We start from the raw sequence: 15,254 nt of genomic DNA, 5'->3' as shown, positions 1-15,254 counted from the left end.
CTGACATCAGCATTTGCACCATTGACTGGATCATTCAGAAGACCAATATAAAGTCGAAGCAGCTGCAACATTTACCTTGTGAAAGGAATTCCAACAGAGTCAACTTCATGGAGACCGTGCCATCATGCAAGTTCCTGGCCATAGGGGAGGCAATGTCACCTTATATAAAGTCATTAGTAATTATGGGGCTCTCCACTGCCAACGCGGGTTCACACAACATGCTACAACTCATTCAATTTCTAGATCAGCTACACATTAACATCTTTCAAAAGGAAGGGAAGCCAGGGCAACCAGAGCAAGCCAGTACATTGCCATTTGGGATAATGAGAGTTCAATTACCACACCAGATTCACCATTTCTTTTTTGGCCAGCATATTTCCCATTTCTGAATCCAACTGAGGATTTTTTTTTTTCAGCTTTGCAGTGGCAGTATGGCAGTAAGATTGTAACCCCCTATGCACAGCAGAACCTTCTGGAGGCAATGGTGGATGCCTTTTGTGATGTGTCTTTAGAGTCTATCCAGGGTTTTCTAAGGCATGCAGGAGCATTTTTCTCAAAATGCCAAGAACAAACACAATCAGTGATGTTGATGAGAAATTATGGCCTGACCAAGACCCACCTATGCTAATGAAGGTGCAGAGTAAGCTGTATGCTTGCTTCATTTTGATATAAAGATTTTGAAAAATTGAGTATTTTACTGTGCATGGACTCTTCCTTGCATATTTTGTCAGTGTAACATTTCAAAAGGTCAGGTTATAGACCCAAACAGCATCTACAGTAGTATACTTTTATCCACTAATGTAAGCAGTAGTTATTACAGTACTGCTATGAATTTCTCCTGACAGGGTGTTTATGAAATGGTTATCTGGATAGTCAGTACTATGATTTTACAAAGTTCCAAATTATATCTCTGAAAACATTCTAAACAGTTTCGTAGCAGTGTTTAGAATGAATCTTTCCAGTGTGAAACAAACAGTCATGCAGTCTGTGCTTTTGACAGCTTATGTGTGTGGTCTGAGGGCAAAGAAAATAAACAAATTAAATTGTTTCTCATGAAAAAATCAAGCATCCCAGCCTCATCACCACTGGGAAGAAATGGCATGTTTAAAAAGTGAAAAAGTGTGCTGTTGATGTTCTTGTGTGTGTGTGTGTGTGTGTGTGTGTGTGTGTGTGTGTGTATGTGTGTGTGTGGACAGAGAGGATTACAGTTGTAATTAGGGTATTAGGGTAAGTAAGAGTTTCCAGCAAGTGCTTTGAGTGTATGGATATTCTCTTTTATAGCACCTTATACTCTCTGCCCCCCAACACACTCACGCAAACTGACAGATGCACAGACAGATGCAGAGACACTGAAAGGCATGTATTTGACACATATGTTGAACATTTGAGGGTTAAGGGCACAGCTCAGCCAGCTATTTAGTTCAGTTCTCTTATGTTACAGCGTACGTGTGTTTTACGTGTCTGTCTGGCTTTTTGATGGCCTCTGGGAATGCTTTATATGTCACAGGACCAGTTGCTGGAGTGGAAGATTTCATTTAGTTTCATCACTCACCACACACACACACGCACCCAGACTCACACATGCATGCATACACAATCAGATAAATGTCCAGAGCTTGTGACGGAAAGTGCATTAATATGCCTGGAATGAAAACCGCAAGTTGAACCCTGATGTACGCTGATGTAAAATGAATCCAGGAGGGAAGACAGATGGAAGCTGAACACATGTCACAAGTTTCAGTGCCATACTGGTGCTGAAATAATGACAAATAACCACATCATCCAAAGATTGAAAGGATATGACTCTCTGCCTACACTGGGCCCTGCAGTCAGAGAGGAGAAAAGGTGAGAGGTGAAAGATAAAGACAGTTGAAGGTAAGAAGAAATATGCAGAGCAGAAGGAGGCTAAGGGGTATGAGATGGAGAAGGGGGACTAGAGAGATGCAGAGGGATGAAGTGTATTGTTTTAAGGGAAATGAGAAGGAAGGAGGTGGCAAGAGTGATGTCATGGGGAGAAGGAAGGAGGTGGCAAGAGTGATGTCATGGGGAGAAGGAAGGAGGTGGCAAGAGTGATGTCATGGGGAGAAGGAAGGAGGTGGCAAGAGTGATGTCATGGGGAGAAGGAAGGAGGTGGCAAGAGTGATGTCATGGGGAGAAGGAAGGAGGTGGCAAGAGTGATGTCATGGGGAGAAGGAAGGAGGTGGCAAGAGTGATGTCATGGGGAGAAGGAAGGAGGTGGCAAGAGTGATGTCATGGGGAGAAGACAGATGGGACAATGCAGGCTTTAGCTGTGTCTGACACCCTGTGTGTGTGTGTGTGATAGATTCTCTTCTCTCAGAGCAGAATCCGCCGCCATACGCTGTAGGCATTGTATGTTTTTCCACTGGTGGTTTTGGTTAACTGTAGCCTCACTGTGCCTTTATCACAGAGCTATGGCAACTTTTATGCTTATGTTGTATTGTGTTGCTCTGTGGTCAGCCTGGTAGTGGGGCCTATATGAGTGATGGGTAAAGCCCTTGTCTGGGACTCTTGCTGCAGCAGTTTAGGAAAGTGATTCTACAAAACTGGCATTAGAGACACAGCTGCTGGTCTGTCAAACATACTCAACAACAGCCTCTGGTTATGTGTGAGAGATGAAGAATGAGAAAGAGGAAGAGACAGAGAGAGAGGGAACAGTTCTAATGGACAGGATATTGACTGATTGGATTGTAATCTGTCAGAGCAGTGATCTCAGAACTAAATGTGAGGTTAATGGATAGTCTAAGGTTATCTTAAGCCATATTTGGATTAAATAAAATTTACATGGTGTCCAGGGGTAATTTCTTCTTTTACAGGTGCTCCTCTGTGATTTTATTTCTGTCTGTGTCAGCCATGTCTATGCTTTTCTCATTCCTCCCCCAGAAAATTACATGCCGGATTACCTACTGTTTTTCACCTAACTTCATGCTGGTATAATAGTTTTAGTCCCACCCAGATAAAAATCTACATGATTTTCCAGGCAGATATCACCTTGCTTTGGAAAAAAAAAGAGTTTTGTCCGCTGCTACTAGCCTATTCGTTTTCTAGCACATGGATCCACCAGACACCCTTTCGAGCATTAACTGTATATACAGTTTATGCTCCCAAAATGTGAAACAAACAAAAAAAAAGGATGCTTATGAAAAGTTGCTCAACTATTTAATGGAAGCTGCATCTTCTACTCCACATGGTACCTGGGAGAGTATTATCCATAGGAAAAAGAAACTTAAATATCTGAGAAAAGCGAGATATTTCTGATTTTTGAATATTTCTGATTTTGCTGTCATATACCAACTTATATAATGTTTACTATGCCAGTCTTTGGTATCTTTTTTCAGCACAATATCACCTATATAACCTGACATATATGGGCTATTTTTACACTTTGAAATACTTTATAAACATATTGGACCCCAAAAACACACAAAACACATTAAATCAAATTTGAAAAAAATATATATAGAAAAGGTTAATGAAGCATTTAAAAAAATGAAAACAGGTTGCAAATGTAAATGTAAAATTGAGATTAAATACAACTTTATACAACTATTTCATTGTCTATAGTTTCTACCTGGGTTATTGATAGCAAACAAAAATTAGAATGGCATTTCAAGTCAGCACTTTCAAATGTTCAATTTGACTGTTTTTATGTTGTGACAATTTGAACCAGTCATGTGGTTTGATCACACCAGTGTAAAGAGGGCTACAGATTGAATGTTATATCTTGTTACACTAACATAATTGTAAATAATTGCTTTCATACAGCAACAAACATTAAGGCTTGTAGAAAACACAACGCACCAGAAACTCAATTGTCCCATCCAAAAAAGGCTTTAGCCTGTATTCCAGGAACTTTAAGATGGGCCTAGTCTTTATTCCAGGTAGTATAAGGTAGGCCTAACCTCTAGTTCAGCTAGTCTAAGGTAGGCCTAGGTTCTACTCCAATCAGAATAAGATAGCCCTAATTTCTACTCCAGCTAGTATAAATTAGGCCTTATCTTTGAATCCAGCTTAATCCAGCTAGATGCTGTGGCTCCAGCAACACCACACTGTGCTGCCAGAACAAAACCCCCCATAAATTCCACTGAATTCTGTTGACTCAGTGTGCCTTTAGTAGAATCAGCACTGAAAATGGACCTTGGACATGATGGTGAGTGTCAGTGGTGGCTGGTAGAGCTTGCTTTCTCTGTGGCCTCACCACTAGCTGGAGCTGGGAGTGCATATGAAAATTTTGTATCACTGGTCATTCTTTTTTTTCACACTGTCTGGCCACACTGCTAATGTACACAGTATCGTGATAAATGACACCTAGTGGCTTCGCTTCCAGGCAAGAAATGGGGCTTAATCACACTATGAAAATGCCTAATGTAGATCAGCTGAACTGATTGCATTTGTTCATCAGATGGGTGCTAAACTAGATTCTTGTTGCTTTGCACTGAACAGTGAGGGTACAATATAGCTGAAAGGATTTGCTTCTTCTTTCAGGATGATTTGTAATCACTTTATGTAACTGATTTTACAAAGTTTTTTAAGTATTCTTTCTGTTCGTCTGAACCTGGACTTCTGTATGGTATGCAGAATGAACTTTCTAATCTTTTATCATAATCATTGACTGATAAGTGAGCTAACTTTTGGCTTTTCATTCTGTTGTCAAATAAAAAATGGGTTCCTTTTCTGTAAAGAAGTACCAGTGTAATTCGAAGTTATTTTCAACACTCTTGAAGGATGTATTTGAATGTCCAAAAAGTCTGGACTCATAAAAAGAGCAAGTTTTTGCATTTTTTTCAATGTAAAAGCAGAGACTTCAATCACACACAACTGATGTCAAATGTTAAAGAAAACCGGTGTCTGCCAAGATGCTTTACAGTAAAATCAAATTATTTAAACCCTATGTGACACTGGGGGCAACAGAAGAAGCGAGAGGCGAAGTTGAGCTAACGTGCGCTTTATTTTCCATGACAATCACGGTAAGTGGTAAAGTAATCCATTGGGATGCTACGAAGGTCGAGGTGTGATGCACCGAGGGAATATCCGTAGTTTCATTGGCCACTAATGCGCAGCGTTGCTCTTCGGGACCTGCGAGTGCATAAATAGGGAGACAGAATGATGAGGAGCAGGTGGCTCCAATCAGTAATCAGGCGATTGAGAACGGGGTAGACAAATGCTACGGCCCCCGTCTGACACCCTAAAGGATAATAAAAAAAGAATGCAAGGAAACATGGACTTGGATAGATCAGCAGCTCCTCAAAATTAGTGGAGAGTGACTGCATCAGAAAAGTACAGGACAAAATACAGCATCATTGTTGTTTTTGTGTGTATGTGTATATGTATATGTAAATGTGCATATTCAAAGGTTTTCCCTGGGTGAGAGTAACATCTGTCAGCTACAGGCTTTTCTTCTTCCTGTAGCACAGCTGTAGCTCATGTAAAATTCTAAGTGTTAACAGCAAGCAGACATGAGGCCCCCTCAGAGCTACTTCTGTGCTCTGTTAAATGGTAAATTGATCAAATTACTATAAAAGAATCGCAGATTACCTCTTGCCCCTAAAAGAGGTAATGTGTTTGATAAGGTAGGTAATGTTATTTCTCAGAGAAGGCAGGCAGTGTGATGAAGCAATTAACAAAAGCAAAAGAAGAAAATTATAACAGCAAACACAACAAATGGATAATAAGGCACTGAAAGCTTTACAATTCTGATTACGCACTGTATAATTATTTAATGACAAAGTAATTCAAAGTAACTCACGCTACATGACTGCAATAATAATAATATAAATAATGATCATTTGTTTTGTAAGTAAGGGTAAGTAATATTTATACCAGAATATCCAGCTCACTATTCTGTACCACAATTCTGGGAAGCTGTTGAAGTTTTCTTTTGTGAATTCTTTATTGTGTCATACAATAGTCTGTTCTGTCAAAGAATATAGTTTGATACATAGCCTAACTTGTTGTGTCCTGTGTTGGAACAGGAAGCTTCTAATATTGCTACTCAATGCCAAAATCGAAGAAATTCTGAGAAGGTTTTGGAATCTTGTTAATTCTTTATTGCGTCATATAAAAGGCGGCATGCTCTGTCAGGGAATATAGTGCTTTCCCACTCATAGCACAGGGGTAGAGCAGTCTATTTCTACCACTGTTCCCACACTATCCATCTTTCTGATTGACAAACATCCACCCTGGAACCTTTTTAAAAATTCTTTTATTTTCTCGCTCTTTGTCTTGTCCCTGGGGTGACCTTGTTTTAATGAGGGTGTGATCATGAGACAGAGAGCAACTCTTTCAGCATGCCCTCCCAAGGACAGCCAAAGTACAACCCCCCCCCACCCCCAACCATCCACTAACACACCCACACACATAGATACCATTAGCTCAACCCTGTGATCCAGAGAGCTAGAGTTTGCATGAACCAGAGAGTGAATGTGTAAGAGTGGCAGAGTGACGACAAGCCAAAAAGCATCACTAAGTGGATGAGAAGAGAAGGAGAAAACTGCTTCGAGTGTGGAAACACCAAACTGTGGAAACTCCATCTGAAAGTAAGTACCATGCAAAACAGGGTTAGCTATAGTAGAAGGGAAAGTGCAGAGTGGGTGAGAGAGAGGGGGAGACAGCGTGTAGGTTTTCCACAGCCTGGGGGAACCTGTGTGCTGTGAATACTTTGTCATGGCTGAGCATGGAGGTGACAGGCAGGGGGAACTCAGAGGGGATTTGGGGGTCAGAGACAGTCTCTATGCTCTGGATAGTATGTGAAGGTTCGGCTCGATGGTATGTCTTACAAGCAGCTCTCCATCCCTGCCTGACGAGCCCTGGTCTACCTGGGGCACAAGAGAACTCATTACACTCCACCACTGGAGCTAGCATCCTTCAGAGTGTTCAAGGCCTGCTCTCATATCAGTGATAGGACAGGACTAGGAAATGACATACTTGTCTTTATGATTATGTGTCCCATGTTAAATGCGGGCGTGAGATCCTCCCAGGTTTCCTCTAATCAGCCAGAGAGCTCTGTTGTCTCTCCCCACATGCCGTGTTTCTGCTCTGTGTTATCAAGGATGTCCTGATTGTTGTGTTAGCCTGCAGTGTTTATCTTAAGGACAGAACAAACCTTCCTCTCTTTTTCAATTCAGAGTCTGAATTGAACAACAACATGAACAAAAGCTAAACAAAACAAAACCAAACTTGAGAAGATGAAAAGGGGAAAGCAGTTATTTGTCAGTGAGGGCTGAGCTGTCTGGGTACTGAGAAGGAAATTAGAACAACTTTTGACTGTTCTCTTTTGTAAGTCAGGTGTGGAAGAAGGAAATTGCATTCTCTTACATGGGAGGTGCTTAAAGATGATTTTTTTTAAATTTCAAGATGCATTTAAATTTCTGTATTTTGTTCTGATCTAGTTTTAAGAAGTAGAGAGTATCGTTTTGTTTAGTCCTTGTCTGAGGGATTTGCAGCAGAATATGAGAGCAGTAACGAAATTTCTCACCTTGCTCCTTCCTTATCACAGAGATTTCCACAGACACTACAACTTGCTTTAAAACATTAGAAGATTTTATCTTTGGACAATTTTCCATCTTACATGTACAATATAGTTTCCTATTGTATATTTAAGCTGTGGAGTAAATGTAAGGCTGCTTATGTATGCAATGTATAGTATATAATTTGTTCCAGTTTTATACTGGCCATGTGTGTTTTAAGGACCATAAAGTGGGTCGTCTCTGACTGGAATGTGAATGGGATGAATACAGAGTTGATCCACTGCTGCTGTAAAAAAAAAACCCCCAGAGATGGAGAGAGAGAGAGAGAGAGAGAGAGAGAGAGAGAGAGAGAGAGAGATAGAAAGAGAAAGAAAAAGACACTTGGTGCTCCTGTGGTTGCCATAGTTATTCTCAGTTGAGTCGCAGTCACTCCAGCCAGACCAAACTCTGCTTCAATCCTTTGCACACAAAAGAGGCTGCGCTGAGGCCTGCCCTGAAAGAGGGCTGCTCTGCTTCTCCACCCTCAGCACATGGGGAGCAGCTAATGAAAGAGAGCTTAACCAGGAAAGACCCGCCTGCGGGATTCGCCTCCCATCGGATGGAACTCAAGATTATTGCCGGAGGACATCCGGGCACAATGGAAAAAATTTGGTTAGACCTGTTTGAGTTTAGGTTATGAGTGCTCCAAGACAGGTATAATTAAGACACTGCCCTGTATCTTGTCCAGTTCTGTCCTGTGTTAAGGCTGTCTGAGGCTGTTTTTTAATGAAGAAACCAGTAATACTGTGTACAGATACAGGATGCCAAGTATAACAAAAGCACTCCATGCCCCCAGATGGTTGGTGGGTGGTTGTTTTAGGTTGCGGGTAGTAGCAGGGGCAGGATTTTCTCTCTCCCTCCCTACCCCTTGCTTTGTTTCATGACTTACATTTAAGGAGTTTTGCAAACATTATTTGATGTTGAATGCCTCACTTTAAAATACATGCTGTGTCAAGGACAAAGCTGTGTATGTGCAGTCCAAACTATCTCACAGGACTGCACACAGTCACGCACAGCTGTGAGCACTATGGTGGAGCTCCAAGCCGAGAAGACAGCAGGGATGACACCATGGATGGGGGTGGAGCCTCTAAATAATAGAAGTGGAGTAAGGGGATGTTAAAGTAATAGAGAAATGCTCACATAAGAAGTGCAGGAAGCCCCAATGTGGGGCTGTGTCAAAAGGTTTTATGAATTCAAAAACCTCTTCTAATATACCTAACTATACCTCTTCTAGTTAAGAGCCAACGGGCCAGTTCTAATGTATTATTTCAGAATTTCACCTTTATTTAAAACCTCTTGCATATCTTCCTCATATCTCTAGTGTGGAAGAAGTGCAAATGATTTTAGACTAGGGTTCAATTCCTGGCCTGTCTGCTGCCTGTGTGGGATTTGCATGTTCTCTCTGTGCCTGACTAGATTTCCTCTGGGTACTTTGATTTCCTCCCACATTCCAACAATGTCTCTAAATTGCCCCTGTGTGTGTGCCCTATGATTGGCTGGTGGGCTACCCCGTGCTGCTGGGATATGCTCTGGCCCCCTGTGACCCTGAACTGGATTAAGCAGTTTAGAAGATGAATGAATGAATAATCCTCCTAGTCAAACTAGTGAAGAGTTCTGTGGTATAAGTGGATTGGGTTCAATTTCTGAAAAGGATCTGGAAACTGAATAAACTGCAGAAAGCTGCCAATAGACATTGCAGTAAAAATCTATTTTTAACAATAGAGTGCTATTTGAGAGAAAATGTGGCATATAACACTTCACAATTGTCATCAATTAATCCATAAAACTAATTTTCCAGCATGGTAAACTCATGTCAGAATCCTGTCTGCTGATTGGATCAGCCAGGGTAGAAGGGCAAATTTGACATGTGCATCAGTGGTCAGTTATGTGTCTTCATATTGTTTGAGTTAGAACTGTTAGAGTAAACATTTAATTGCATTGACATTCAGTATTGGGATCATATACTTAAGAATCAGTATATATAAAAAGTTTCAGATGTGGAAAAAAATGGGTGCTTATTTATAATTGGTAGTCACTTATAATTATGGTGATTTTTGAAAATTTACTCCTAAATGACTAGTTATGAGGCCTGTCCACAAGACCTACTGGCAGCAGTGTCTACCAAATACTAATATGACAAGTACTATGAAGTATATAGCAATATGAAGAGTAACTATTTTAAGCATTTTAGTATCAAAACCAAGTCTTGACAATATTATACATACTTTATAGGGACACTACTATGGGCACTTTGTCGAGGAGATAAAAGTAAAAAATTGGGTTAAGACAAGGATGGAGCTCTAGAGCCCGAAGTGGGAAGATCCTTCTTCCAGACATTTCTGAGACTGCTGTGTGGGGATAGATATCTATGAAATGTAAAGACATATATTTTGAGCTTCATAATATGAAAGACCACCAAATTGGATGCAGTCTTTTGGGAAAGAATTTGGGGAATGTATGAATGGATGTAGTTTAACTCCTTCTTGCCAAATCATTTAATGGAAAGTACCAAAATCATGTTGCTGGAAATTACATATCAGATAATATTTGCATATTTGTGACATCAGTGCAATCATTTTTATGTCATCATTGTGGTGACAGAGATCGCCACCCCCTGACAGAGAAAGGTTGATGTGACGGGGATTGTCACTTCAGACAGGTGAAATGGGTGCTCTGTGTTTATTGTCATGTGTTTATTGCCTGTAGGACCCAGGTTCAAGATCTGTGTGGAATCACTGCCTTCACCACACATGTTGTCAGAAGTGGGATGGTATAAAGCCCAGTGTGTGAACCCTGGTGAGGGACATGGGCATAACCTTGGAAGGGACAGAGTGTGAAGGACCCATAGAAGGGGTGAAGTGCAGGTGTGTGCTCCCAAAGGAGATGCCAATGTAGTGACAGAGACTGTCACCCCCTGAAGGGTGCTGTGATGGGGATCATCACTTCAGGCAGGTGAAATTGGTGCTCTGGCTGCTGCGCCAGAGAACTGAGTCTTTGCTCTGGTGGTCAGGGCATGTATTTATCACCTGTAGTACCCAGGTGGGTTTGCTGCCCTTGCCACAATCATGTGTTACATTTTCTGGTGATGCTTAGAAAAGAGATGGAGAGAAAGGGTAGCAGTGAAATACAGTGCTACTGCCTCACAACGCCAGTGACCTGGGGTTGGTTCCTAGCCTGGCTGCTACCTGTGTGGAGGTTGAAAGTGTACCCTGGGTACCTTGGCTTTCTATCACAGGTGTGGATGTTAGGACAACTGGTGTTAAATTAGCTTATGTCCATGCTTTAAAATTGCTAGATATCCTGGTGAAATGATTAACCTAAATAATGGAATCTGGTCTAAGACATTCTTAGGTCTAGTAACAAAGTTGATCAATCAGCAACAGTTGCACCATTGCACTCATGTAAAAAAGAATGAGGGTGAATTTTCAGGGTAAGAATAACCAGATTTTGTAATGTATTTTTAGCAGTCCACTGTTATATGCTGCTGAGACTGAGACTGTAATTTACTGTTCCAGGATGTTGGGAAGGACATATGGGAATTCCCTATTGTTACTACTAGAAAGCAGAAACTATTCTGACTGCCAAGAGGGCAGTCCCTGTAGAATGAGATAATTCTGTATTGAGCAAACTATGGAGTTTGCTTTTAGATTTCCTTGTCAAACTACTTTGTCTTAGTGTATCTGAAGCTTTGTGCTGCACAAACTCTCTTTCTCTCTCACTCTCTCTCACTTTGTCTCTCTCTCACTTTCTCTCTATTTTCCACCTCTGGGCATGAACAATGACTTAGACTCTCCTGGGTCTTACTCTTCTAAAGTCATAGTCATTGTACTATAGTCTTACTCTTCTCTATCTCTCTCTTCTAGGGTCAGTAGGACCATTTGTGTGTAATGAATGAAATGAGATAATTCTCTTTTGGTATTAAGCCAGCAGTTGTCTAAGGATAAAGTAAGAGAAAAAATAGAGAATGAGTCAGTGAGGGGACAACTGTCTGATTGGCATCTATAGTTAGGTGGCTTAAATGTGTTTATATGCACATGTATGAACTTATCAGACACAGGTGGAGTTGTATTAACATATCAGACACAGGAGAGAGAGAGAGAGAGAGAGAGAGAGAGAGAAAGAGAGAGAATCTTTGAAGAATCAAATGGGGAATTTGGTATAAAAAATGTAAAAATATATTTTTTTATGTCTCTCAGTCTCACAACTGTCTTTTTAAACCATTTAAATCCCACAGAGAATGTCACTGCTGTGTTACCTCTCCAGATTCTGTGTATCCTCTCCAATATCTTTTATTTAGAAATCTTGTGAAGTACTTATAGTTTTGGAAATAATTCACTATTCAGTATCTTGTGTGAAACTTAAAAATATCCTTTGTTGTACAGGATCTACAGACTAGTAAGTGTACTTTTAATCATTTGGGGTTGATAACACGATTACTGAAACAAAACTGGAAAATGTGAAATACCATCTGCACATAGTAGTATAAGACTGGAGCAATACTTTTCCTTTTGATAATTCTAGAGTAGATTACAGATGCATGCTTGATGCCAATGTTGGCAGCATTTAATTTATTCTAAGCACTCTCTCTTTCTTTCTCAAAGACACACATCTTCTTTCTGTGAGCATGAGAGTTCAATCCAAACAAGGCTATTAAAGATATTATGAATTTTGTTAATCAGAGAGAATGCATGTCATGGGGTGTTAAATGAGTGTTGGCTAGCTCAGGGAAGAAGCATAATCAGTAGTTGATGAAATGTGCACAGTATTGACTGGAAGTGCAGGTCAATCAGGCAGACAGGTACAACATAAAGATTGGTATCACTGTGGAACAAACTTGGTCATACCAGTAAAAAGAATTTGGCAACCTGAGTATATGGTGTAGAGTGGCTATTTAAAAGTTTGGCTTTTCAAACAGACCTTTACTTTTTATGACTTTTGCTCATTCTCACATAAAGACAAGTCCAGTTCTCGAATATTCTATCATTAATTCTGGAAAAAAATCAGATTTTTTTTTCCTCTCCATATTTTCTCTCACATTTCATTTTTTGTTTGTGGCTGTTTTCAGTCAGTTTTGATTTTGGCTGAGTGGAGCGTGTCGTTAGTGTCCAGGCCTCACCCAGCGGGTTTGTGACAGTGCATCTGGTGGAAAATAGCCGATTGTATCTTCATTGCAGATCTCATGCCAGCTGGAATGAAGAGCAGGCGGAAGGCTGATTGGAATGAGAGCAGTGAGGCGCATCATGTACCTGAGAGGAGCGTTGCCACAATCCAATAGGATCCTGTACACTAATGGGGAGGCAATGGTTCGGAATAACAGCCTAATGGACAAGTGTGCAGATGAAAAGGGAGAGTCAAATAGTTCTTGAGCGTGTGCTGGAGTTTACTGGATATGTGCCTAATCCACACTGCATCGTAAACAGCCACAGATTTGGCAGAGATAATGACACAAGTGAAACGTGCCAATGGTAATTTCTTATTGTCTTATGTGGCTATGGGACTCTACAGTTCCCCAAGGTGTTCATGACTCATAATTTAAGATAACTTACAGACTGGTTTGCAATAATGAGGTGTCCATCCCCAAAGTAAGTTACAGGTCAGGTACATTTATTTGTGATTATTATTACATGAATAACAAAACAAATAGACACTTTATGAAGTTTTCCTTTTACCTAAGAACAATATTTTTTTTTAATGACTGACAATATATATAAAAAAAGTCATGATCCTGTTTGATACCATAATCCAGGCCTTCACTTTAGGTAGAAAAAGACTGAGGCAGAAAGTGTAGAACCTCTGTCATTTTATTAATCCCCTTAAATTATAATCTCTGTTTAAGGATTTAATCAAAAGTGATGAGGAACAGTGTTGGCTGATATCAAAGCAGACAGACAGCTGGCTGGTCTTGGTGGGAGGCAGGAGGAGAGGCTTCATTAATGAGAGATTAACGGTGCAAGATTATTGAAGCCCAGTGCTGGAGACTCATGCTCACACTGAGCTAATGTCCACCCACAGAGATGTGATTGACTGCATTAATCACCTTTAGCAGAAGACACACATGCAGGCCTCTAAACAGAGCTTGAAACGTTTATTTTGGAGAGAATAAAAGGGAGTCAGAGTTTGGGTTATATACCTCCCACAGAAGCACACACGCCAGCAGGGGGATGGATGGGTCATCTACTACATCTTTCTTTTTATACTTTAATGGTTATTTAAACATTATCATGAGTAAAATAAACGTCTGTGAAATGATTAAATCCCTTCTTTTCTGTAGAGGGTGGAGCTACCTTTTAAAAGGTTCAACTCACTAACATGAACACACACACAGGCACACAATCTTATAAACAACTGGACTCCCTCATCAGTATTCTATGCACAGAAATAAGACAGCAGCTCGACCCAATGAGAGAGAGAGAGAGAGAGAGAGAGAGAGAGCGCGAGAGAGAGAGAGAGAGAGGGGGGGGGGGTAAAGCAATCTGTTGGTGAAGTTCTCAGAGTATAGCTCAGTGTTTAACATTCACCTCAGGGACTATGCTTGCATGAGGGAGGGAGAAAAGGAGAAAAGTGAACAATCGCAATCTATTCATCTGTAATATTTGGGAGAGAAATAGAGAGAGATATTAGGATAGCCATACACAAAGGACTAGATGTACAGATCTATAAATCTTCTGCAGTGCTACAGTATCTCCTCCAGTGTTGCTGCATTGTCATAAATGCTTTCAGATTAATCAATTATGTCCATCACAGAACTTTGGAGCCTCATTTAAATGCAGTGTTTGGCTTTTTGCATTCAGTTTAGGGAGTGTCAATGTCAAGTTGCAAAATATTGATAATGTTTTTTGGGGTATTATGCTTTGATACAAACTAGTATAAACTTTCACTGAAGCAGGAACATTTGAGATTATTGATCTTATTCTCTATGACAATTGTCACTCAACTAAAAATAGCTAATTTCAAATGTGCAGAACACAGAAAACCCTATGCATCCAAGGATAGATTGCATATTTGTGGAATCCCTAGGCTGCTCATGTGATGAGAACTCTGGACTTTTAATGGAGGACTCCATTAAGAGAACACAAGTGGGGTGCCATGAACTCAAAATCTGAAACTCGGTAAATAATTCTGCTAAAGATTTAGCATCAAATGTTTTAGTACATACAATCTTGAATTGAATAACCTTGAATTTAATAACATTTGTTAATATGCCAGCACGTCTGTAGATATCATGCCCTATTTGAGTGCTCTGTTGTAACAATTCTGATTCTCTCCTGTAATAGTTTTGCCAAATTTAAGTTACATAAAAAATTTAAAAAACAACCCATAATGTATAAGCAGTCTCCAGATGAGAGAAAGAACTGCCCTCGTTGTAGCCTGTGGGCAAAAGGCTTCTTGCCTTAGCATAGAGAAGGCTGGATGCAGATTTAAAATGACCAAGATCCCCATCAAGCCCCTTCCCATCATAGAAATAATTTCTGTATTTTTGTTATGTTTTCTGCAACAAAACGTGCTTTGATTCTAGTAATATCACACATACATGTAAGTCAAGTCCCCAAGGTTGAGTTATGTTTATCTATAAAATTTACAACAGCTTCACTGGAAGACCACAAGGTGTTGGTAGTGGTGGGGGTATGTTGTTGCTGTAGCAAACAAGCTGACTCACCAGGAAACCCCACCTTTCTGGACACTGCAGTGGTCACCATGCTTATCCATGAACCAGAAGCTAAACTCCACGAT

At 40.4% G+C, this 15,254-nt stretch overlaps 1 protein-coding gene across 1 annotated transcript in view; it reads left to right on the top strand.

Annotated features, from left to right (window-relative positions):
• The first annotated feature begins 6,376 nt into the window (after nt 1–6,376).
• The window catches only part of ptn (pleiotrophin), a 45,712-nt gene continuing 36,834 nt past the window's right edge, over nt 6,377–15,254 (top strand). Inside the window, exon 1 of the mRNA XM_027004069.2 lies at nt 6,377–6,554. The gene's annotated coding sequence lies outside the window, so the exon portion shown is untranslated. The remainder of the gene's footprint in view (nt 6,555–15,254) is intronic.

Source organism: Electrophorus electricus, chromosome 2 (assembly GCF_013358815.1).
Source record: "Electrophorus electricus isolate fEleEle1 chromosome 2, fEleEle1.pri, whole genome shotgun sequence".
Classification (NCBI taxonomy): Eukaryota; Metazoa; Chordata; class Actinopteri; order Gymnotiformes; family Gymnotidae; genus Electrophorus; species Electrophorus electricus.
Note: the sequence above shows the minus strand (reverse complement) of the source record. Positions and strands in the feature narration are given on the sequence as shown.